General features: G+C 36.2%; 1 long non-coding RNA gene across 2 annotated transcripts in view; it reads left to right on the top strand.

The window, feature by feature from the left end:
- LOC142600153 (uncharacterized) overlaps positions 1-15366 on the top strand; it is a 31083-nt gene extending 15717 nt beyond the window's left edge. The window contains exons 2-4 of one of the 2 annotated variants that reach the window (XR_012833608.1): positions 4507-4592; positions 5037-5082; positions 15141-15366. This is a non-coding gene — a long non-coding RNA (uncharacterized LOC142600153). Of the gene's footprint in view, positions 1-4506; positions 4593-5036; positions 5083-5680; positions 5784-15140 lie in introns of those variants that run through there. The other variant, XR_012833609.1, reaches the window with a different exon arrangement.
- Positions 15367-24852: the final 9486 nt, after the last annotated feature.

Here is a 24852-nt window from a genome sequence, read left to right as displayed (position 1 = left end):
TCTGATGTCAAATGTGTGTGTGCATGCATGTGTACATTGGTACTTGCACATATTATCTCAACTGTCTGAGAATAATACCAAAGCTTCTAATATTCTTCACATCTGTTCCAGATAGCCTCTTACAATAACATTAGTTAATAATTTGGAATTTTATAGAGTTCTTTCTAGCTCATGAAGAACAATTTACTAAACTAATTACACTATACTATTATAAAACAGACTGCTAACTATTACCTATTAGATATAGTATTGCTTGCACTCACTGACTATGCTTGTGTAGACTGTTTACGCATGGCATGAACTTCTATGAGAGTGAAACTGATTACATTATTGTCAGTGAAGTCTTCAACAGTTTCCATAAACCTGAAATAAATCTCAAATGTAACTTAAATCTGTAAAATTACAGGATACAACAAAATAAACTTAGTTCAGAACTCAGGCTTGTTGAACATTTTTCAGTTCTAAATTCATATTACATGTAGAGCAAGTACCATTAAAATCTTGACATTTACTGCTGATGGTAGTTAAACTTCATATGGTATTTGCAGTACTCCCCATTCCAAGCATAGGGGAACTGCAAATGCTTCACTAACGGTAAATAGCACAGTGTGATAAATGTCAAGTCTTCAATGGTTCACTGTAATCATTATGGGATAGATTCTGATAACTTAGCCCAAAAAGGGTAGCATCTTGCTCCATGAAGAATCTCACTGACTTTAGCAGGACTGTTTGTGATTGATAATGTTTGGTAGAAGAGTGAGCTCATCTTTGTAGACATCTACTGCACATTTAAAGTCAAATAACTGTCTATATCATGTGCTCATATGCCCTTCAGCTTTTCTTTAAAGCTTTTTTTTGTAAACCCTTTTCCAAAATAGGAAACTCCACTAAAGCATAGTCTAAGATAATGTCTGCTTGATATAGTGTAGGAAGACATGAAAATGTATGAAATACATTAACACGGCACTGAACTTGAGCTAAAAAACTCTCATGGTGAAAGCATATATTTGTTTGGCCTTGGATGAGGGTTATACAACCCATATAGATTTTGACTAGTGTGTTAGCTGTAAATGGCAAGGGATGGGTATTTCTGGGGAGGAGAGGATGGGGAGCTGCAGAGTTGGCATCTGCAGGAGAGGGTCAGGGTCACAGCCAGTCACAGCCAGTTCCAGTCAGCTCAGCAATAGACCCACCACAGGCAAAGGTGAGCCGGTTGGAGGACTTTGTGCAACCTCTGTGAAAAGATATTTAAGAAAGGGGAGAAAATGCTGGAGAGATGGAGGAGGAGGAAACAAGGTCAGAGGAGTAGGAGGTGCTCCACGGTAGAGCAGGCACCGCCCCAAAGGGGCTGCAGCCTGTGGAGGACCCATGACAGAACAAGTACAACCCCTAGAAACTATGGTCCATGGATAAGCCCACATCAGAGCAGGCACATCTCCAAAAAGGGACCGCGTCATGTGGAGGAACCATGCCAGAGCATAGGGAGCAAATAAGAAGGAAGGAACAGCAGGGGGGGAAAAAAAAAAAGAAAAAAAAAAAAAAAAGAAAAAAGTGAGAAATAAAGCATGGTAGAAAGAAAGAGCTATGCACCCACCCCAATATCCAGTGCCACTTATTGCTTCACTGACGGGACTGAGTGTAACTTGCAGTAATAAAAGGAGTGGAGAAGAAGTGTCTGGAGTGAAGTAGAGGCTACGATGGGGAGGAAAGGTGTTTGAAGAGAAGTGAGACTGGGAGTGAAGTTGAGCCTGGGAAAGCAGCACGAAATTTATTTTTCCATGAGTATTTAAATGTTTGTCTCTTGTAGTGGCTTAACCCTGGTAGGCAGCTAAGTTCCACACAGCCCCTTGCTCCCTTCCCCTCAGTAGGACAGGGAAGAGAATCAGATGGGTAAAAGTAAGAAAACTCATGGGCTGAGATAAAGATAGCTCTAGAGATAAAGCAAAATTGTACATGCAAGCAAAGCAAAAATAGGAATTAATTCACTATGCCCCCTTGGCAGGCAGATGTTTAACCATTTCCAGGAAAGCAGGGCTTCATTGTGGGTAATGGTTACTTTGAGAAGAGACATCGTAAGTCCAAATGTTCCCCCTTTCCTCCTTCGTTCCCTCAGCTTTTATTGCTAAGCACAGTGTCATATGGTATGAGATATCCCTCTGTTTAGCCGGGCTCAGCTGTCTCAGCTGTGTCCCCTCCCAAGCTCTTGCCCACTCCCAGCCTGCTTGCTGGCAGAGCAGCTTGAGAAGCAGAAAAGGCCTTGACACTGTGTAAGCACTGTTCAGCAACAGCTAAAACATTGATGTGTTATTAAAACTGTTTTGGTCACAAATCCAAAACACAGTGCCATGCAAGCTACTATGAAGAAAATGATCCCAACCAGAACCAGTACAAAACCTTTGTTTCCCAATATCAGAACCAATAATTAAATGTTTAGATTATGTTAATTAGCAATACATGAAATTAAATTCCCCAATTTAAGTCTGTCTCGCCCATGACATAATTGGTGAGTGATTTTCCACTTTTCTTTTCAATCCACAAGTTTTCTCATTCCTGTTGTTCCCATCCTCTCCCAATTCTTGCTCAGCAGAGGAGCACTCAGTGAGCAAGTGCTTGTGTGGGAGCTTGGCTGCTAACCAGGGCCAGTTGACCATAACTAGGAATTGGCTAGTGTTTTCCTGGTTAATGGTTGCTCCCAGGATAGCATGAATACATAAATTTAGTGAGGCAAAGAAAGGAGTGTTGAATTCTGGTCTTTCTGTCTGCCCTCATAGGTTCTTGGGGTTAGATCTAAACTGATAGTTCACCTGGTGGGTGGTGAGCCTATCAATTTAGCTTTAGCAGAAGTGCATCTGAAATCCATCATCTGAGTGAGCATATCAACAATTTTCCAACTCCATGCTGCAAAAAGATGTAGAAATACACTTGCTTCTTTTGTTCTCTAATACTTTGAGTTCCATACTAAGTATATAATTTTCACAGTGGGATTATTGGCTTGACACTTAGTCCAGTCACAAACTTTCGTATTAGAAACTGTTTCCACAGAAGGAATAGCACTCATTAAATCTTTGTACATTTGCAAAAAGGGGTTGCAGTAGCCCTTGGAAGCCACAAGCTAATTTATCTACCCCATTAAGTTTAAAAATGGTATAAACATGTACAGGGAAAACAAAATAGATTTTTGCTTACACTTCTGTCCTACTCCAAAATAAATTAAAAAAAATGTAGGTCCTTATCCTGAAATCTTGTAATGAAATATATTTCAGTCATCTGAAGCAATTTGAAAAGCATTTTTTTTTTCCTTTTTATTGTTTTGACATCTTTCTACTACTTCACTTTATAACACAATTGAACCTGCAAGGTAAATTTCTGATGTATTTTTAGAGTGCCTTTATACTGAAGAGAAAGACTACTTGCGATATATACAGGCTTTGTAGATCTTGTTCAGCTGTTGTGATGTAACATGAGCTTTATGTAAATTTGAAGTTATTATTTGTTTTCTGTCAAAAAAAGCTAAACTCTCACTACTTTAAGAATATTGGACAAGTTTCTTTCTAGCCTTCTGCATTTCTAACTTCTTCTATTTATATTGAAGATGAAAACCAACAGTGTAATGCTCCAAGGTAGATTCTGTTATGTAATGTTTTTCCTAGTGAAATTCCCTAAAGCAAAGTGATCATGGCTGTGCAGTTGTGCAGATCTCTAAGTAGAAATGATCTTTCAACGCCAAGCTTGTCAACTGAAAGAATAACTTCATAAGAGTGGAAACTTGAAATTTAGGCTCTCGTTGCCACCCTATGTCTTATCTTCTGTATGAAAATATTACAAAACATCCTTTCATTATACAAGCATGCAGTGTGCTATTCAGCAAATGCAATGCAATAAAGAAAGTACAAGACACATTAACGCAAAATAATGGTTGACATTTAGCACACACAAAAGTCGGTAAAGTCAAAGTTATGGTTCCCAAAGAAACCATATCTCATCTCCCTCGCGTAAACATATTCTTTAATATATGTGCACAAAGTGGCTGAATTATGGTTTCCATGGGAACAATATCTCTGGATATACACGTTCGTCATTTCTCTATGTAGAGCACTCAATAAGAAATTGCCTTCATTAATAACCTCAGTTTCTTGGACCCCAACAAAACATTCATAAAAGTGGCATAAACACTGTGAACACAGAGCTGAGAAATAGTTTCCTTTACACTTCTATTTAAGAATTCTGTGACTGTTAGGCTAAACTTCTCCCTTTGGTCTTAACTGATGAGTTTTTTGTTTAGTTGCTGGAGTCTGCCTATGATTCTTATCAGACCATGGAGTTTTTATTGGTTGAATATTCAAAGACTCCACTGTTAGATGTATGATATCATTCATGGATGCAGTAAGACAGCAGAGGTATTCAGAGGTTTCATAAATTTTGAAATTTAATCTGTGGCACTGAAATAGTTAATGCATGGTTTGAAAAACACAAAGATTCCTACTTTCAAACATTTTGATTTTTCAGATTGAAGAGGACATGGGTTAACAATTTGCTTGAAATAGACCAAGTAACAAAGCGTAGGATGCTAATTTCCTGCTGACAAGGAACAGGTAATAGTGCACTTTCAACAATAACAAGCAGTTGTAATTTCAGGCTTGTATAATTAATCAGAAAAGACAAATATTCAATCAGTATTCATGTCAAAAATTTGTAATTAAAATCTTTGTTTCAGGTTTTGTTTTGGGTTGGGTTTTTTGTGCTTTTTTTTTTTTTTTTTTTCCTCTGGGTGGTAGTTCTCAGAGTGTCATTGAATGACTGAAAATTCCTTTTTGCTCATGCTTAGGGCTTTTTATTATTTTTATCTATTTTTATATAAAAATGTATTTTTAATTCAGCTGTATGTTATCTGTTTCAAAATTCTGTTTTCAAAATTATTTTTTCAAGCACAGAAATACCAGTAGAGCATAAACAAAATTGTCTTATTCTGTTGACATCTGCATTACTCTAACACAACTTTGAAAATTCTAACATAGATTTTTCTATTTTTTTTGTAGTGTTGGGTTTTCTTTTAGAACTTAGTGTATGAGGAGTGATGATGAGGTAAGGGTTTTATATTTCATTCTGTCATATATTCATCCTACCATCTGATGCAATATTGAATGCGATGGATTTAATAAAAGTTCATGTGATGTAGATGGATGTAATAAAAGTTCAGACTGATGTAGATTTGTGATAACTAGAAAGAGAGGGTGATCTTTAATTAATTAAAGAGTAATCTATTCAGATATCATTATTTCAGTGGAATGTACATAGAATAATGTACAGGTTAGATGTGATACAGGATTTAGTGATAAGAAATGTGCAACATTTGGTTTGAAGAGGCAAAATACCAATGTTGATGCAATGATAGTTCGATAATAAAGTAAAGCTGTATCATTGTAGATGGCATTTGATGGTTGTATAAACATACATCCTATCTGAAAATAGACATATAAAGCTAATGAGTTAGGATATAAAATACAATGTTTAAAGAGAAGTTCCGTAAAGCTGCTTTTTCAAAGGTATTTTCAACATTTATGAGCCATCTTTTTCCAGCTCACAAAATCCTTGGTGTAGATACATTTTTGTTTAGAGTGTTTCTTTTTGTTTTAGCAAGAGAAAGAATTGGCTTGCATCGTGATTAATTTCTACCTGGCAGATATGACTCTCCCAGAAAGGGCTTTCATATAACTGGTCAGGGGACTGAATGTGACAGATGCATAACTGTCTCCATCTTCGCCTGTTGGACAAAAACAATTGTCATTAAACTTCAATGTAAGACAAAAATCATCAGACAGAGCACAAAGATATGGATAGAAGCTTGCAACTACTGTCTGATGTGAGTCTACACCCTTGTCCTACTCTATAGGATGAAAATACTTCACTAAAGACTTAAATTGACAAGAGATATCAGAACACTGCAGAGTACAATGATCCTGGTCTTCTTAACATCCTTCACACTTCTGGTACAAGAGAGAAGAGAATTGACATGTGAAAAGCATTAATCTAAATGAAAGAAGCAAAGGCAATACAAGTAAAACTCTGCTAAAATTCCAAAATTTAAGTAGTTTCCTAAATTATAGGAATGCTACTTGTTCTAGTCCCTTTCTCTAGAGCTGTCAGCATTTTCAAGACTGCACCATAAATATAATGAATACTGAAATGCCATTGTCAGGGTACCGAACATAAAATGCTAGGCATGTGCCCGTCTTGCAAGAAAGAAAATACTCAATTTAGGAACAGAGATAAAGATAAGCTTCATTGTTCATATTGCCAGAGTTAAAGAATACTAACTAGAGGTGAGAAGCTGAGACTGAAATGTAAGATCTGCAACTATAAATGGTAGTAGACCTTTCCAGAACTGTGATTTGTATATGGCATCACATCCAGTAACAACAGCACCCAGAACTAATGCAGGCTACAGACATTGAGATGCATCACATAATACTCACTTTGTCATGCACCATCAGTAGAAGACATGAAAAATAGAGAAGTAACCTCCTCTCTCATATTCACATATATAGATGGTTTATAGGCATACAGATAAGCTGATATTTTTTTTTTTTTTTCTTCTCATTCTCCAACCTCAGCCACTGTCAGAACCTTTAGTATCTTCTGAAGTCCTGGAATGTGTTTGGATTTCACTAGTGTTATGATTACAACGTAGATTTAACTTAGATGAAAGAGTTTGTTTTATACCCTTGAGATGTTTGTGGAATTCTCAGAGGGAATCCAAATACCAATAGTGGATGGAGGAGGCACCTTTTATTCAGAACCACCTACACTCGCAACAAAACAACAATCAAAAATCAATACTTTACTGTGACTTTCTTCACATTATGTTTTTTTCCTTATGGAGTATATGTAGGTGCAACACATAAGTGCATGCCATCTGAAGCCTCTTATAGCGTAACATTATCTTATAAATAAAACCATGCAGTTATGCTTTGCCATTTCCTTACCAATACCATTTTCAGGATAACGTTTTTTATTGTGGAATAATAAAGTGCTTAAGGTGCAGAAGGTGTGAGTCCTTCAGTTACTGATTGCGTGGCTGAGCAGACATAAATATATAAAGCATAATCACATAACTAAATGTTCTGAAATGGCCGGCTCTGCCAATTTTATGCAAGTTGTTAGTCATGGAAAATGCCTTTTTATCATAATCAAAAGAAATGATAGAACACATCCTGGAAAATCAACATAAATGCTATTTGCTCTTGCACAATTGCTTACATAATTTATGGAGATGGCAGACAGGTTGACAGCAAATTGATACTTAGACAAATCTGTTTCACACAACTGCAGTTAATCAAGTTGCTCTCTGGATGTGTTGAATGGAATGTTAGTTGTTGTAATCCCTAAAGAAATTAAGAAACCAAAGTTATTTGAAAAAATGTCTGTCCAAACATGCAACTTCTTCCAAATGTTGTTTGTCCGAATACTGAAAATAAACAATCTTTCCTCTAAATATCATGTAACAATAACATAGTCTGTCTTTCACTGACTTTGGAGGAAAATACATCTCATTTATCTATCTGTGCTAACTGTTCATCCTAATTTTGTCATTCCTTGGAGAAATCATCCTTAAAAATATTAATTAAAGTCACAGGATCTTTCTTATTTAAATAAATCTGAGGTTCATGGGAAGTTTTGCAGCAAATAAAAAACTTCCTTGATGTTTCTCTGAGTTAATAAACTCCTGGTTATATTCTGTGCATAGTATTACAGCATAGTTATTAGAGATTTTGGGGGTTTTAGCATATCAGTAACTCTAAACACAAAAATCATAGAATCATAGAATCATTGAGGTTGGAAAATACCTTTAAGCTCATCAAGTCCAACCATTAACCTAACTTTGCCAAGTCTACAGCTAAACCATGTCCCTAATCGCCACGTCCACACGTCTTTTAAGTATCTTCAGGGATGGTGACTCAACCACTTCCCCAGGCAGCCTGTTCCAGTGATTGACAATCCCTTCAGTGAAGAAATTTTTCCTAATATCCAATCTAAACCTCCCCTGATGCAACTTGAAGTCATTTCCTTTCATCCTAATGTCATAATATTCATCTCGTACTGTCTTTTTCAGTTAGAACGAGTATTTATGAAAGCACATACAGATCTTAGAATGTCATGTAAGAATTCAGATACAAAAAATTGAATCACCAATACCGTATCTGAGCTATTATTTAAATGACAGTTAAAAAACATACTTTTGAAACTAATTTGAATGCTAATTTAAAAACATAAGAGTTTGACAACTTGTCAAGAGTGGAGGTGCTACTGAGGACATGATCCTGAATGTCTTTAAATTTATGCTGATGCCATCTTTTAAAATATAGATGTTCATGCTTATGCACAATGTTTCAGATATATTGTGATTTTTTTTTTACATTGTAATTTTTTTCAAATTAAGTTGATATGTAAACATGTAGTTTGTTGCATTTCATTGGCATTGGCAATTTACAACTGTTTGTATTATGAGAAAGTCAGATAAAAGATATATGGGGTGAAATATCAGTCCACAGGAACTTTTCTCCTTGTCTTTGGGGCACTCTGAGAAAAACAATGAGAGTTCTAAGAAACTAGCAAATGGTTGGTTCGCAGACCTTTATCTGGCAAATTATGTGGGATTAGATGCTTGAATTTTAATTGCAAAAAAAAGTATTTACTGTTAGTTTCTAATCTGTGAAGAGAAACCCAGTCTTGAAGAGAATCCCATCTGTAATTATATTATACAGTTCTTCAAGAATTTGGCAAATGACTTGATGACTAAAATATGGATCCAGAGAGTGAGAGATTTGGATTTGCTTTTCTCTATCAGTAGATTTGAATCCACATGTCTCATGGAAATGTCCTAAGCTCCAGACAAAAGTGTGTGATATAGGCTGAAATATGTTCCTTCACCAATTTTACTGTTCACCTAAGAATGTGAAAGTTCTAAAGGCAGAGGGACGTGGTACAGACAGGCCTGAATTTAGTCTCAGATCCCTGAACTATTTTTTTCATTCTGTATTACATAATCATTACTTAAAAATAGAAATAAAACAAACTAAAATAAAGTAAAACCAAAATTTGCTTCCTCTGGTAAATCTGGTCTCTGTCTAGTCCAATATATATATATAATTAAAAGTCAACAAATTCAAACTGAGGAATGCAGTTTCTCTCACGTTAGAAACGTACTTGCTGAGAGTGCACTTGATCCCACTTCTATGTTATTGATGCAGTATTGGTCCCAGTATGGACCCTTGAGAGAAACCACTTGTCACTAGTTTCCACTTGGACATTGAGCCATTAGCTGTAACTCTTTGATGCAGATATCCAGCCAATTTCTTATCCATCTAACAGTCTATCCATCAAACCCATATTTCTCCAATTTAGCTGCAAGAATATTGTGGGGGACAGTAACAAAGGCCTTACAGAAGTTCAGGTAGATGTAATCAGTAGCTGTTCCCCTGTCCACTGCTGCAGTGACTCAAATGTAGAAGGACACTAGGTTAGTCAGGTACAATTTGCCCTTGGTGAAGCCATGTTGACTATCTCTACTCACCAGTCTTCCATATGTTTCAACATGTCTTCCAGGAAAATCTGTTCCATGATCTTAGCAGGCATGAAGGTGAGGCTGACTGGTCAGTAGTTCCCAGGGTTCCTCTTTTTAAAAATGGGTGCAATATTCCTTTTTTTTCCGGTCTGGAGACTTTTTCTGACTGCCATGACTTTTCAGATATGATGGAGTGGCTTAGAGACTACATCAGCCAATTCCCTCAGGACCCTAATAAATTTAAATAACTTAAGCCAAAGCATAGCTTGTTTTCAGATGCCAGTAAGCCTTAAGCATGAATCTAATTACAAGACAGGGAATGATCAGAGAATTTTAATATAAAACATATTGGTACACAAACAGCATAATAATGAAGTCTGGAAATCTATGAACATGTAACTTTTGGTCCCCAAATCTTCTACAGAAATAATTCTGGCTTTAACCATATTTCCTTTGACACTCCTGGGCAAGAGTGATATTTAGATTAGCCACCAGTACTATATGCGTGCAGACAGGCCAGCCTGATGTTGCTAAAAGGTTTGTATAAAAATTAATTTCTGCTTCCTTTTCCTTCTGTGACAGACTGGGATTTCTCTATATACCATGGTGCCATTTGTCACAGAACTTTTAGGAACTTAATTACATTTAAGTCTTCTAGCTCTTTCCTAAATGTGATTGAAACTGTCCTAGAGATCAAAAATACCTTGAAGATGTAGAGCAATATAGAAAATTGTATTACTAAATTGTCTTATCAAAAAGTGACATTCATACAGGTAAGTGTTGGATAAGCAGACTTCTAGGTAAGAGCTCAAAAAGACATGACAAAAATGAAGGTCGTATAAAAAAACCTAACTAAATATATACATTAGTATATTAGCTAAACTTTCCTTGCCAGATTCAGAAGAAAAAATATGTTAATTATTAAAAAGAAAATGGATAAGCTACTCAAAATGACCTAAGAAAAATACCGTGTACCACATGTTTGATTTCGGATGTAAGATGCAATATTGCCTTGACTCATAGTAATACTTTCATTGATATAAGCAGCTCGGTTGTGGTCTCCATTATGTGTTCCACTGCTTTTTGAAGTTGTCTATAATTTCACACTCAGTTTCCTAAACTGGATCAGCTGAAAGACTTCTTTAGCCAGAAAAGCTTGTTAATATCTGTTTACTTCCTTGTTTTCCAAAATGCACCCCCGTAGAACCTGACTAAAACAAAAGGATTAACTGAAATGGAGCCAACTCAGCAGATGAAAACTGCAAGAATGCTGGCAGAAATGGCACCCAGCTTCCTGGGTTTGACAATATAAATAATGTTAACTGCTATGCAAATTTTGTCATGAAACTGCTGTTTCTTCTACAAAAAATTGTACAATTCATGAAGGTAGCAGCTGGTAACCATTGTTAAAGGTCTTGAAAAACCTAACTGGGAATATTAAAAGAAACTGGACATAATGCATGCATTGATTTGTGGGGTTGTTTTATTTGTTTGTTTCCCTTAAACACTTATTGAATAACCGTATTTCTTAGTGAATAAAGTCATGCTGATGAGTTTCTGGAAAAGCACTTCAAATATTGAAAGGATGAAAATTTACAAATGGCACACATAAAACCTTAATGTATCTTGGAATAACAGAGGCAGTATCACATATTTACTCTAACTAATGATTGGGACACTAATGCGTTTTAGAGAAAAAACAAACAAACAAACAAAAAATCCCAGAACAAATGGTGACCTACCTCAGACAATTGTCTGACATTTGAGAAAGGCTTATTCTCCCATCTACGTATGTTGTCAATGGCGCATTTCATAGTACAAATTCACTTCTCTGTCCTGCTGTTCTACTCTTTTGCAACATTTTTTCCGAGCTATTAGATGGGTAGTTTCTAAGCAAGTTACTTGGGAGGAGGACTGGAGGTTGGTGTTGTTTGAGAAGTGCGAGCAGCTGGTGTATAAATTGTATGAGTCTCATGGATGTGTAAATGTCTGTTTATTATTTTCCATCACAGAGCATAGTGCCATAAATACTATGTGTATCTCCTACGTAGAACAGTGGGTGAAGCTGTGATGGTGACATATCTTTTTAGAAACACTAGGTCTAGAAATATCATCCATACATAACAACAAGAAAAGGAGAAGATAATTCTTACTGCTCCTGCAGGAGTCAGGATCAGAGAAGAGACTAGTAGGAGGGAACTTGTGGTAGGAGTTTGTTGCAGACTACTTCATCAGGTCAAAGAAGTGGATGAAGCTTTCTTTAAACAATTTCAGCAAGTTTCTGTATCACTGACTGTGGCTCTCATGGGGATATTTTCCCTCTCTGATATCTGCTGGAAGGGCAAAAACGGTGAATGCAAAGAGTCACAGATTTCTGAAGGGTATCGGAATCACAGAATGACTGAGGTTGGAAGGGACCTATGGACATCATCTGGTCTACTCCACCTTGGTTAAGCAGATTCACCTGGAACAGGTTGCTCAGGACTATGTCCAGACACCTTCTGAATATCTCCAAGGATAGATATAACTTTTCATTCTCATAAAAAGTTATCAGGGATAACTCTTTGACACAGGTACTGGATTGTCTATCATCAGAGGTAACACATAATTGGATCTGCTATCCAGTAACTAGGAAGAACTGGTCAGTGACTGCCTTGTCAGTAGCAACCATGAAATACTGGAGTTCAAGGTCATAAGAGAGTGAGGAAGGCAAGTACAGGCTTGGGTATCGGGAGAGCAAACTTCAGCTTCCTCAGGAAAGTGGGATCCCAGGGAAGGCAGCTCTGCAGAGGAAAGGAGCCCAGGAAAGCTGTGTCAGTTCTTTAAGGGCAGAATCCTCCAAGTGCAAAAACAATCCATTCTGATATCCAGGAAAACAAGCAGATATACCAGGAGGCTGCCCTGACTAAACAGGGAATTCATAGCAGAGTTCTAATGCAAAAAAGACAGCAGATACAGAATACAGAGGATGAACACAGAAACCGGCAGCTGCAGATGGTGTCAGGAAAGCTAAAGCTCAGCAGTGCTGTGCTGTGTATTGGTAGCCAGCAAGGTGTTGATAACACACCAGGGTTTTGGTCACTGCTGAGCAGTGCTCACTCAGCATCAAGGCTGTCTCTCCAGTCCATCCCCCCACACCCCCAAAGGCCAGTAGCCTGGGAGTGGGCAAGGGGTTGGGAGGGACACAGCCAGGACAGCTGACACCACCTGACCAAAGGGATATCCTTACTCCAAAATAAGACTTGGTCTGGATCCATTGATCCTTACAAAGGTTATTCATTCTTCATTGTAAAAGATAACTTATGTTCATACTCTTGGGTTCCAAATTTTACTTTTCTGCAATCCATGACAGAGTATAATATAATTTTATTTACAGAGAAAATTTCCAGTTTAGTGGAAGAGCTCATTCAATTTTTTTCTGTGTTCAATCCATTTCCAAACACACACAAAACCACACACAGATACACACACACAAACAAACAAATACTGTAAGGAATGCAGTCTTACATGCAATCTTATGAAAATATCTGACACTTTAAAGAAGTTAGGCTACATGTCATTTGAATAAAAGGGTGATAAACAGGATAGTTTCTAATATCAGAGCAGGCAGCTTGTTTTAACATATTAAGTACATAACACTTGCTGACTGCATTAATAAAGATTTTTTTCCCTTTGATTTTTGATTTCTGTAAGTGAATTTGAATAGATTTAATAATATAATGTCAGTCTGAGTCACAGGACCCCGTGTGTTTTTGGGACCAATGACTGGAGTGAAAGTGAGATCGCTAGGGAAGATCAAGCTGGACTAGCTGGGCCAAGAAACCTGAAAGCAAAGTGGAGAGTAAGTCTCCAAGGGTGTGAGAGTGCCTGTGTGTTCCTACAGGTGAGAGCGTAGGAGGGTAGCTATGGGACCAAGGGAGTCCTGGCCAGCTCTCTGCATGTGTGCACACACGCGTGTGTCTGTGTGCATGAGCAAAGGCCTGTACCAGCAAGTAGAGTGGGAGTGTGGACTCTAGAGCTCATATGTCTGGGTGCCAGGAATTGGGGACACTTGGATCCAGGGGGAAGCTACTGGGCAAACAGAGTGTTTGACCCCAGCTGCTGGAGGGACCTACTTGTACATATGTACATATATATATATTCTCACTGTTGGACCTCCATCCCACTCATCAAGACAGGGGAGCAAGATGAGTCTGTTGGTGCTGTCTGTGTTTAAGTGACTGTTCTGAGTGTCTGTCTGTGATCTGTGTCACTGATGATGTGCATGCGTGTCCATGTATATAATTATGTGTATATGTGCATATGTGTGGTGTAGATCTGCTCTGTGTGCATATGCCTGCTGGGAATATATCGTCAGCCTCACTACTGATTGGACTTGGGGACATGGAGCTCTGACAGTATGTCTCTTGGGTTGTTGGATCCGGCATGATATATTTTCCTCTACCATTGAAGTATACCTATATTTCAATTTCTTATCAGACTTTTAAAAGTAGCTAACTCCCCACATGCCCTTGGTTGGATCATGACAAATGTTTTACATGGAATTAAACTGTATCCTGGTCTGGATTTCCCCATGCGGGAAGATGGCTAGATGGCACAGTGATCCCCCTACAGTTTCTATAACAGGATTTTCTTACACTGAAAAACATTATGTGCATAATGAGAGGGAAAGAAAAGCTGGGAAGAGAGGAAAAGAAAAGCTGGGAAGCTTTCCATTTAGCTTTCTACTTGAAATGAACCCAAGCTTCAGCTAGGAAATGTATTTTGACCCAATGCTTCAAGGTTTAGGCTATATGTCTCAAAAAAATGCATGTGTTTGTGTGTTTGTTTGTTTGTTTGTTTTTCTTTCTGTGTGTGTATATCTCATTTTATTACTTTGATATAACAGCTCTCCTGGAAATTCTGCATTTCATTGACAGATAATAAGGAAAAACAAGGCCCCTTCTTGTACATATTAAAAATAAATGAGTATGTATACCAGTAAGGAAAAACTGACTTTAAAAAACCTCATATTTTGTTATTACTGCATTTTCGCTGTCTCCATTGACTCATGGCACAGTACCCAGCACAATGGAACATCAATGATATGAGCCCTTGTGTGGTACTGTAAAACCTAACAATAATAACAGCAACATTGATTTAAAGGTTCCTTACTCAGTAGTACCTTAAGGAGTGCAATGTAATTCAAATTTCCTTAATAGGGATACATATATGCTATATTTTATCTGTATGTGTGTATTGCTTAGAATATTTTTTAAGGGTTATGGATACTAAGAAGTGTACTATTAAAGATTAATAGCTAGATCCAATGTTAATATCACATGGTTTTCACCAGGGAACTATAAAACTTCAAGGAGGAGATTATAATGAAGTAGAGGGCTGTTACTGGAATTATTTACTGTATGCTATATGGTGATACTACCAACCTTGTACATAAACAAAGATGTATTCATTCTTTTATTGCCTAGAATAAATGGAATGTGTGTTTGTTAAAGACTTTGCTGTATTGATTTCATAGAAATAGCTCTCTAAGAATTTCAAAAAATACTAAAAGTTCAAACTTTTTAAATTTTTTTAGGTTGATGTGAGACAACATAGCATTTTCAGATATTATGGCTATTTCAACTAAAAATGAGTGAATCAACTTGGATAAATCAAGAGCTAACTGAGCCTTTGTCCATTACTTGGATTAAACTCCTGTTGACATTTGGAAATGTCATAACATTTTCATGTTTTCAAACCTGTTGTTTCTGGTCTTGCCTACTGCTTTGGGATGGTCGGACCAAAACATTGTAAAGGAATCTGACTTAAAAAATCTCTGTGTTCCTATACCCTGAAATAAACTTCTTGTCTCAAAAAGGCAGAAGTAGAATTGAACAAGAAAAAATTTTTTTCACCCTGCAACAATTTCCTGCTGTGCATCAAGATGGATGTCAAAACTTTCAAGATTTTATTTGAAAAAACAGAGGCATCAGGTAGGTCAGGGCACCCATCTGGGAAAAAGGAAAAGTTTGCTTCATGCCCCTTGGTCTCAGCCAAGCAAGTGTGTATTTGAAGTTGACTTTTTTTTAATCCCATACAATCTATTCCAAATGTTGAGGATACTCTTTCCTCTCTTTTTGAATACAAATATTGTCCATATTGTATATGAAGAAGTTGCAAATATTAACTACTTAAAAACCTTTTGATTTGATAAATTTGTATTTTAGATTAAAAACTATTTCATTGAAAAAAATCTAGCATTTTCTTATCTCAAGACCAATTTCCATGTATAAGGCATCTAAACCATCAGTTTCATTTTAAATGAAAAACAAAAGAATCTTGAATATTTTTTTCTTGAAGAAAGAGATGAAACCATATAATTAAAATAAAGAAACAAATAAACAAAACCACCCCCCTCCCCCAAATTATTATGAAAGGACACATTCTGATCAAGTCTGTTCAACATTTCTCCATAAATACATGGATGAATGTAGATGCAGTATAAAGTCCACAAACGCTTTTCCAAATCTTGGCTACAGTATAGATGAGAGGTACAGTAGACCCAAAGTAAATCCAGTATCTAAAGCCATGCTGGTTCCCATATCATGTGTCAGTCATCCTTTCGAGTTAAATGTCAAACTGTTTCTCCTGGGATAGCTGGAAAACTGTTTCCTGCTTTATATAAAGGTTGAAAACTATATAAACTTTGAATCAAGGCTGTTTTTCATATATTCAGGTTTTGGGGATGTTTCTTGGTTTGTTTGTTTGTTTTAGAAGCAAATAAGACCTATACAAATGCACGCCTGTATGCTGTGCTGTAAAATAAAGTCTTATTTGGTCTAGAGTACGATTTTTTCCCCTTATATTTCCACCAGATTTTTTTTTTTTTAAACTAAACTAACTAAAGCAAACCAAACCAAACTAAACTAAACTAAACTAAACTATAACCCATTAGAATTATCTTCTTCTTCCTAGTAGGCCAAAGGGATGGACACTTGGATCTTTACAGTTAGGATTCGTCATCAGGCTTCCATATCTGTGAGCTTTATTTTCATGGGAAATAAATGCTTTGTGGTAGGGAACTCTCAATTAGTTTATAATACAAAGACAAGGATAAATATAAGAAAGATAAATAAGCCAAATTCCTTGGCTTTTTGCCATTATTTTTGAACTACTGGCAAGTACAATTGCTTACTGGCAAGTTTAAAGGAAGAGAAAGAGAATGTACTTACCAGCCTCAAGCAGAAATAGACTGGAGAGTTTTTCATCATTATTTTAACTTCTGGTTGAAAATCATTGATAATAAAATTTGAAAACACAATATAGCATACATATACTTCATCTGAAATATTTATTTTTCAACAAATGGAATATAATGGCTACTAAAAAGACATAAATTGATGCGTTGTGTCTGTCACCAACTCAAAGAAAGGGATTTTTCAATGCAAGATTTTTGTTTTAAATAGACATTGTTTTGAATTTGACTTTTATCCCTACTTCTGTACAGATTACGTTGCTTTTGTCAGGTGTCCCAAAGAAATTGTGCTGCTAGAGGTGGAAGGAAAAGGATGAAAAATGTATGAATAATTTATTTTTATGTAAAGGAGAATTTAAACTTGCCTCTTCATTATGAAGAATGTGAAAAAGGTTCACTTTCTCACAGCCTCACATGTGGTTTTGAAAGGAGACAGGAGTTTCCCCTGGTGTTCAGGGGTCATTTGATGCTGAAGACATTTATGAGAATGTAAATTGACTGTCTCCCACCTATAAAAGCAAAAAGACTGTCCACATCCATCAATGGTAGCTGTATTTTAGTCTACTTGATCAGCTTCAATACCTGACTCTGGGAGGATCAAAAGTGATAAGTACAATGCACCTAACTTAAGCTCTGAAAAATTAAACATCTAGCCTACAGTAATTAATTTTAGGCTGCCATACAGGATCCTTCTGTAGACAACTTATTAATACTACACTGGAAAGTTGATAAGTTGAGGAGTTCTCTCTGAAGAGGTCTTCAGTTAACACAGTTTGAGAGGGAATCTAGGTAATTAACTGATAGGTGACTAAAAAGAATTGCAAATGTTTTTGGGAAGAGTTCCTTACTAACATATACTTTTTTTTAAACTTTTTTTTTTTTTTTTTTTAATTTCAGATAAGAGGGAATTTTACACCACTTACAGTGTCTACATTCAGATATGGTGTCCTGAAACCACAATATTTCTAGAAAGGATTATCAACCTTCAGGTTCCTACAGTTCTAAGAGAAGTAAACCAGCAAAAGTTCAATGGCTTCCTAGAATCTTTCATCACTTTGAGCCTATGAAATGACATTTGGGGTTTTGGTTGGTTGTTTGGTTGTGGGTTGTTTTGTTTTGTTTTCTTTGTTTTGGTGGGGTTTTTTTGTTGTTTTGTTTGTTTGTTTTGTTTTGTTTTTAAGTGATTCTGAAGTTTTTTGTTCTGGAACTATATTAGATTTCACTACACTTTTCATTTGTTTTGGGTATAGAAGGTACTAATTACTATTCATGGATAAGAAGTGAACCTCAATGTAGAAGAAGATGATGTTATAATACAATAATAAAAAAACCCAAAACCCTGACCTGCTTTTTACAAGATTTGCCTGCTAAAGAATGGGCAAATAAAAGAAAAATGTCTTTGGGCACTTCTATTATAATGTTGCTAGATGTAAATTGTGTCTGTATGTATATTTCTATTATAGGATCTCTGACCCTTTCTTCTTTTCATCTTCAAAACTTATCAGTCCTTAGTGATTTCTGCAGTACAAAAAAATCTTGTAATCAGAACTGAAAAGCATGCTTGGTTAGATATGAACAAGAGAAGGTGAACTTCCAGTTTGATTGATTAGACAGGAATTAACAATTCAGAGAGTGATGTAAGTGATCAGTCAAGGACAGCAGCAAGTTGGGTTAAAGAATTTGGAGGATTTCACTGCAGCAGCATTCCTAACTGCTCCTGTCTTGTTCATACAGCAACCAGCTCAACAAGAGAGGGGCAGAGCGTTTCCCAGACAATTCTCTATATGAATGATATTATAAATGGAGTACAGTGATAAAAAGAGTTTCAGTATTTTTTCCTCTCTTTTACTTGCTTAGAATAAGATTTTTACTAAGTTTCTACTTTCTTTATCAGGAATGTGTTCACACTTTTGGGTTGTTTGTTTTTTTGTTTTTTGTTTGGTTGGGGTTTTTTGGGGTTTTATTTTTGTTTGTTTGTTTGTTTGTTTTCAAATGGCATATCTATCACAATTTCTTGTATTTGGGTTCAAATTGGAGCTTTAAGCTGTACAAGATCCTCCCATAACTTCAGTGGTGTTCATTCAGTGGTTGTATATGTATAATACAGATGTTTCATAAAGCAAGCTTTGAGGTGTTCACACTCCTGTTGCTTAGCTCTCTTTTATGTCCCTCAGTTGTGGAAAAACCAAACCAAACCAAACATAACACCCCAAAACAAACAACAACCAAAAATCCAAACAACAAGCAAACAAGCTATTTGGATCTCTTTTTTGGCTTAAATTTAGACTGCAATCAGTTATATTGCTCTGACTTCTGCTGTGCCAGAATAAAATAGTATTGACCTCTGCTTGCACCCAGTTATTAATCACTGTCTTCTGAGATCTGCTATGTTAACTGTATACCTCAAATTTTGCATTTCCAAGATGATCTGGGTCAAAAAAGAATACTTTTGATAGCAGAGTTCTTGAACCAGATATAAAATAGTTACACAGTAGGAGATTTTAAATAGCATATCTGAGACTAACTTTTTGCAAAAGAGGGATGAAAAGCAGGTGTCATTGGGCAGCAAGAGCCACTTTTTACCTTGATTCGGTTATGACCACAGAAATGTGACTTGTTAAAGCCTTAGTTCTATCAGGAATGACTGTTAGGTAAATAAAGCACCTCTAAAATACCATCATGAGTGACAGCTTAATGGTATGCAGGAAGACCTGAGACCTTTGCTACTGTTGAAAACAGCTGTAGGTTCCTGCAGGTGCTTATAATGATTATTATACAAGACTTTGAGACAATCAGCAGAAGCACCGCTAGCAGAGTGAAAACTAAACCTGAGAAAGTCTACTTTTGGGAGGAAGTTTGACATTTCCTTCTGCATAACAGAATGGACACTGTGAAAGCTGGGGTTTTCGTGTTGGTTTGTTGTTTTGGTTTGGTTTGGAGTTTTTTTTGTTTGTTTTAATTCTACTGAATAGTAATATCATATGAATCAAAGAATGCTAGATTTAAAAAATTCAATCAAAATTTATAATGATAAACTAAAGAAAAATCAGAAAACCATCAAAATCTGAGCCTTTGAGAGAACAGATTAGTTTAATGGAAACGGTATTATTTAATCTGTGGAGTGCTAGTTTTTCAATATGTGTTTTATCATAACCAGTTTTCATGAACGTTGTACGTGTCCTTCATTTCCTCTTTACATACAAAGGATATCGGTATTCTTTATATGGTACCATTTTTGTAGTAACTCATTGAAAATTTTCTTACACTTTCAAGACAACATACTGAATTATTTAATGTCAGTAAGTACTTATATAATAATAAAATTTATAACTAATAGTATAGAGTCATTAAAATTGAAGAATTAGAACATAAGATCAAAATGTTTTTAATTTGAAATAAGAATATAAAATCCTTTAAATTTTTAGTAAAGGAAAATTACATTTCTTTGCCATCTGTACAAAACAAGCAACATAATAAAGATAGCCTACTAAATTGGTCCTGAAAAAGTTCAATTTTTTATCACAATAAAAATATTTTTACCCAACAGCACTTTTTAAAAAAAAAAATCTGATGAGGAAACAATGAAGTTGAGTGCCAAAGTTTTTTAACATGTAATTAATGCAATTGCAAATGCAATATTTTTTTCATTAAAAGTATGTGGTAAGACAATATGGCTATTATTCTTTATATTTGCTGTTAGATTAGTTTTCTAGAAAAATGTAAGAAATAAATTTGTTATGAATAGTATTTCCTTAAGATTCTAAGAAAAACAACAACATCTTAGACTGTAGAAACTCTGTAAGACTGAAGATTTTGGCTCTGGCGAAGATAAGCTAATTCAGAGGAAATGGTTTTTTATGACACAGTGAATTTACAAAATGAAAATCTGTGATTTGTCCCATGCAGTTTTGTCATTCAGAGGGTGACTATATCAGTCTATGCCAATCATTGAGGCTACAGGTATGGTTAACAGACAAAAATGTAGGCACATGCAGAAGGGGTCTCCCTCCAGTGTTATAAGGGAAGTGGTATTGGTGGGAGGTACCTTCTTTCCAAGTATCTCAAAAGGAATCTAGCTGAATTTCTAGAGCTTAGCCAACATTTTACAGGTTTAAGTTGCAAATGTGTTGCCAGCCACAACTTTCCCAACACGGACTAGACATGGAGCAAAGACTGGGTGATATTAACAGTAATGTCAAAGGATATTATGAGTGATCTGTTTTGCTTCAAAAACAAACAAACAAAAATGAAATAGCGGTAGACACACGTGCAGAATCCTGCACAAATGTTAAAGATTTCATAACATGAAGGTAGAATGGACCAATGGTAGCACTAAGACTCGGTTTGTGTTATAGCAAGATGAAGAGGTCTTCTAAGTAATGTATGGAGGCCTGAGGTTACTGAAATCCTTGAAAGCTCATTCAGGAAGAAAAAAGTCAGGTGATTTTTAGGAGGGATGAGGATGAAGCAAAAGCAGGGGAATAAGATACTGCTAGCATGTGAAACAAAGCAATTAAGTAGAGACAGTCAGACTAGATGTTAGCAGCGATCTCTTTTGCCTTGAAAGTGATGAATTAGGTGAAGTTTGGGTCAGACATTCACTCAGTGATCAACATACTTATGAGATTAAATGAGGTTATGTTTATTTAAAGAAAGAAAATGTATTCAAAAAGACAAAGGGTCAAAGACATCACTGTACAGTGGCTCAGCATTAAACAAATATTCAAGTTTTGTGCTTTTGAATACATCTCACAGAACAATATACCTATAAATTTTTAACATTTGGACAATTATCCACTATATTACATGAAGTAATAAATACTAAATTAAAAAAAAATAAATTAGAAGCATCTATTCTCTGCATGGTACAGAGAAACTATTTCTATAGTCACCTTTCTCCCCTGTTTTTAATGCAACATACATAGACACAGACAAAACAAGAGTAGGATGATATGAGTGAGGAAAACATCACTGATATAAGACAATTGCTGCTGTCAGTCCTTGGTCTGACAGGTGGTACATCAGCTGGTGTCTGGCTCATTTCCCCAGTTCATGGTACGATATGGCTGATCTTCCTGGGTCTGAGCTGACTGATTGGGTCATTTCATCTCATTTTTTCAGTAGAGTCTCACAGGCTGGTGAAAAGGCCCTAGAAGAAAAATGGCATTGGGAGGTAGGGAGGAACATGTACATATAACAGAACACAACAGTGGAACTCAATGTTTCTTACGTTGATTCTCATGGTTATATGAGTAGTTTCATGTTGTTCCCACTCATCAGCTAAGGTCAAGACATCACAGAAAGCCTAATGATTCACAAAAAAAGAGGAGACTCCCAAGGAAGCTAAGCCATTCTCTTCTCAATCCTCCTGGAATATTCAATCCACCATCTTCCATTTTTCCTTTTCTGAGAATCCTCAAATACATGAGAAAGAGAAAAAGTCTTTATCTCATTATTTTTTCCAAAGTAGACCTAATTTTTGGTACGTTGACTTTCAGACTTACACTCTTTGTGCTTATTAAGAGCAATCTAGATATAGAAACTGCAGATAGAATCAATAGATGTTCACATTTTGAATCAACATTCTTGGTTGCTTCTAGCTCTGCCTGAGACATTCATATGCACTGTCAGTTCTGCTATCTCTGTTGTTTTTCTTTTACAGCTTTCTCATCAGACCATATCATTATATGTAATTATGACATTTAAAAAGTTTCATATTCTGTTTCCCCACACATAACAGAAAATCAAGTTCATTGGTGGCATGGTTTAACCCCAGCCAGTAACCAAGCACCACACAGTCAATTGCTCAGCCCTCTCCCCCTCAAGGGGATGATGAGGAGAATGAGAAAAAAACCCAACTCATGGGTTGAGATACAGACAATTTATCAGGATAACAAAGGAAGGTAACAACAATAAGAACAACAATAACAATAGTGATGCAGAAATGCAATTGGTCACCACATGCAGAAGGAAAAAAAACCCAACCCCATGCCCAGTCTGTTTTTGAGCAGCAAATCTGCCTTATGGCTGGCTTCCCGAGTTGTATTCAGAGCATGATGCTACATGGTGGGGAACGTCCCTTTGGCCAGTCTGGGTCAGCTGTCCTGGCTGTGCTCTCCCAGCTTCTTGTGCACCTGGCAGGGCGTGAGAAGCTGAAAAGTGCTTGGCTTAGTGTAAACATTACAACTACCTAGTAATAACTAAAAATATCAGTGTATTATCAACATTATTCTCATACTAAATCAAAAACACAGCACTATACCAAGTCTTTGAGAGAAAATTAACTCTATCTCAGCTGAAACCAGGACAATTGCTTACCTAGTTTTGAGTGATTTCTAACATTAGACCTCTTCCTAAATTCATTCAGCATGTAGTTAAACAATAGGTTATAGCAATTAGCAACCAAAACTGCTACTGTGTAAATACTAAGGTTATGTGTGTTCTTTGAGAAACCCTGGATTTAAAGTAAGCCCAAATGGTATCACAGATGCCTCAGTAATATTCAGATAAACAAAAGCATTCCAGCTGTTACTTTCACCATTTCAAATATTGTGTTACTTTTAGCTGTAATCTCATTTTGTTCAGAATAGAATAAATGACTCCTAGTGACCCATGCTCCTGGCAAAACTTACATATTGCTCCATCACTTCATGGAGTATACTGCTCAGAGTTATGTTTGGATATGATATTGGGATTCTGTTGCAGCCTTATGTAAGCCTAGTAGTGGAGGCCTAAAGGAAGGGTAAATCTCTCATATTTCCTTTCCAAGAAAAGGAAAAAATACCAAAAATGGTATTTCATTTCCAAGAAAAGTAGGAAGCCTGAAAAAAAAAAGATCCCACTTTTGACATCCAGTAGAGAAAGGCGAGATGATTGAAATGTGACAATTTATAATTTCACATTTTGTTTTATTATGTTTGAGAAGAATCTCTCTCATAAAAATATGCAGATTTTATGAAGATCAGAGTGCATAACAATATTTTCCAACTAACTGTTCCTATCTGTGCCCTGGGTGAGCAGTCTCTCCAATCCTAGGCAACAGCTTCTAGAGCTAGAGTGTAAAAGTTTTAATCTGAAGAAACTTGGGACACTTTGCCAAAAAGTCATGAGTATACTGTGAAGTGTAAGAAAGTATTTAAGAGTTTCTGTCATGCAGGACTGACAGTGCTCTGTGATACATGTACTCTGCCTAAGAGCTGGAGGTAGCAGGAGTTGCTGGCAGAGCAATAGCGTGGGAACGGGTAGCAAAGAGAGGGCAGCACACAACACAAAATCCATGGCTACTGTAGCGAAACTTGACAACCATAATATGTAAGTCAAGTGTCAGCGCAAGAGAGAGCAAACAACCAGCTGGCCTCACAAGTGCCTCATCAAAGCAGAAGATTGTTAACGAGAGTTATATTTTAGGAATTAAGTATGTTCTGCTACCTTGTCTGTCTACTTTTTAATCCTTTTCTTTCTCTCTGTTACATATTGTTTGCTTATATTACTGACATCTGTTCGCAATAGGAGAAAATTGAACATCACAAGGTATAGCTTAATTGTCTGGGGTCTCTGAGTAGAATCTTGAACCAATGCTTTATCAGCTATTCAAATTACATGAACATTGTCCTCATTGCTGCCAATCAAGCCTTGGCAGAAAGGTTACAATTACTTAGTATGCATAAGGATGAAGCTTGATTTTTTTCCATTCTATTTATTAGACATTGTTTTATAAAGACAAAGCAGAGACTGGCCTTAAGGAAAAAAGGAACACACTACTGATAATCTATATTTATAAAAATTCCTTTAGCAACGTTCCTAAAGATCCTTTTAGTATTAATCCATAAGAAAAAAAAATAAATCTCTGGTTTAAGCAACAGATTGTGAGAGATATGAGAAGAATGGACCAAAGTATAAATGATAAATAATTTAAAAATCCACAAATATTTCTCTAATTACGTTAGAAAGAGAATACTGTCAGGCCAACTGCTTGCTCCCTATTGTAGGAAATGGTAGTAGTGATTGGAACTGAAAAGAGGAAGATGCTGTAAATGAGAAGACACACAGGTGG

This window comes from Balearica regulorum, chromosome 1 (assembly GCF_011004875.1).
Source record: "Balearica regulorum gibbericeps isolate bBalReg1 chromosome 1, bBalReg1.pri, whole genome shotgun sequence".
NCBI lineage: Eukaryota > Metazoa > Chordata > Aves > Gruiformes > Gruidae > Balearica > Balearica regulorum.
This window is presented reverse-complemented; position numbering and strand designations above follow the sequence as displayed.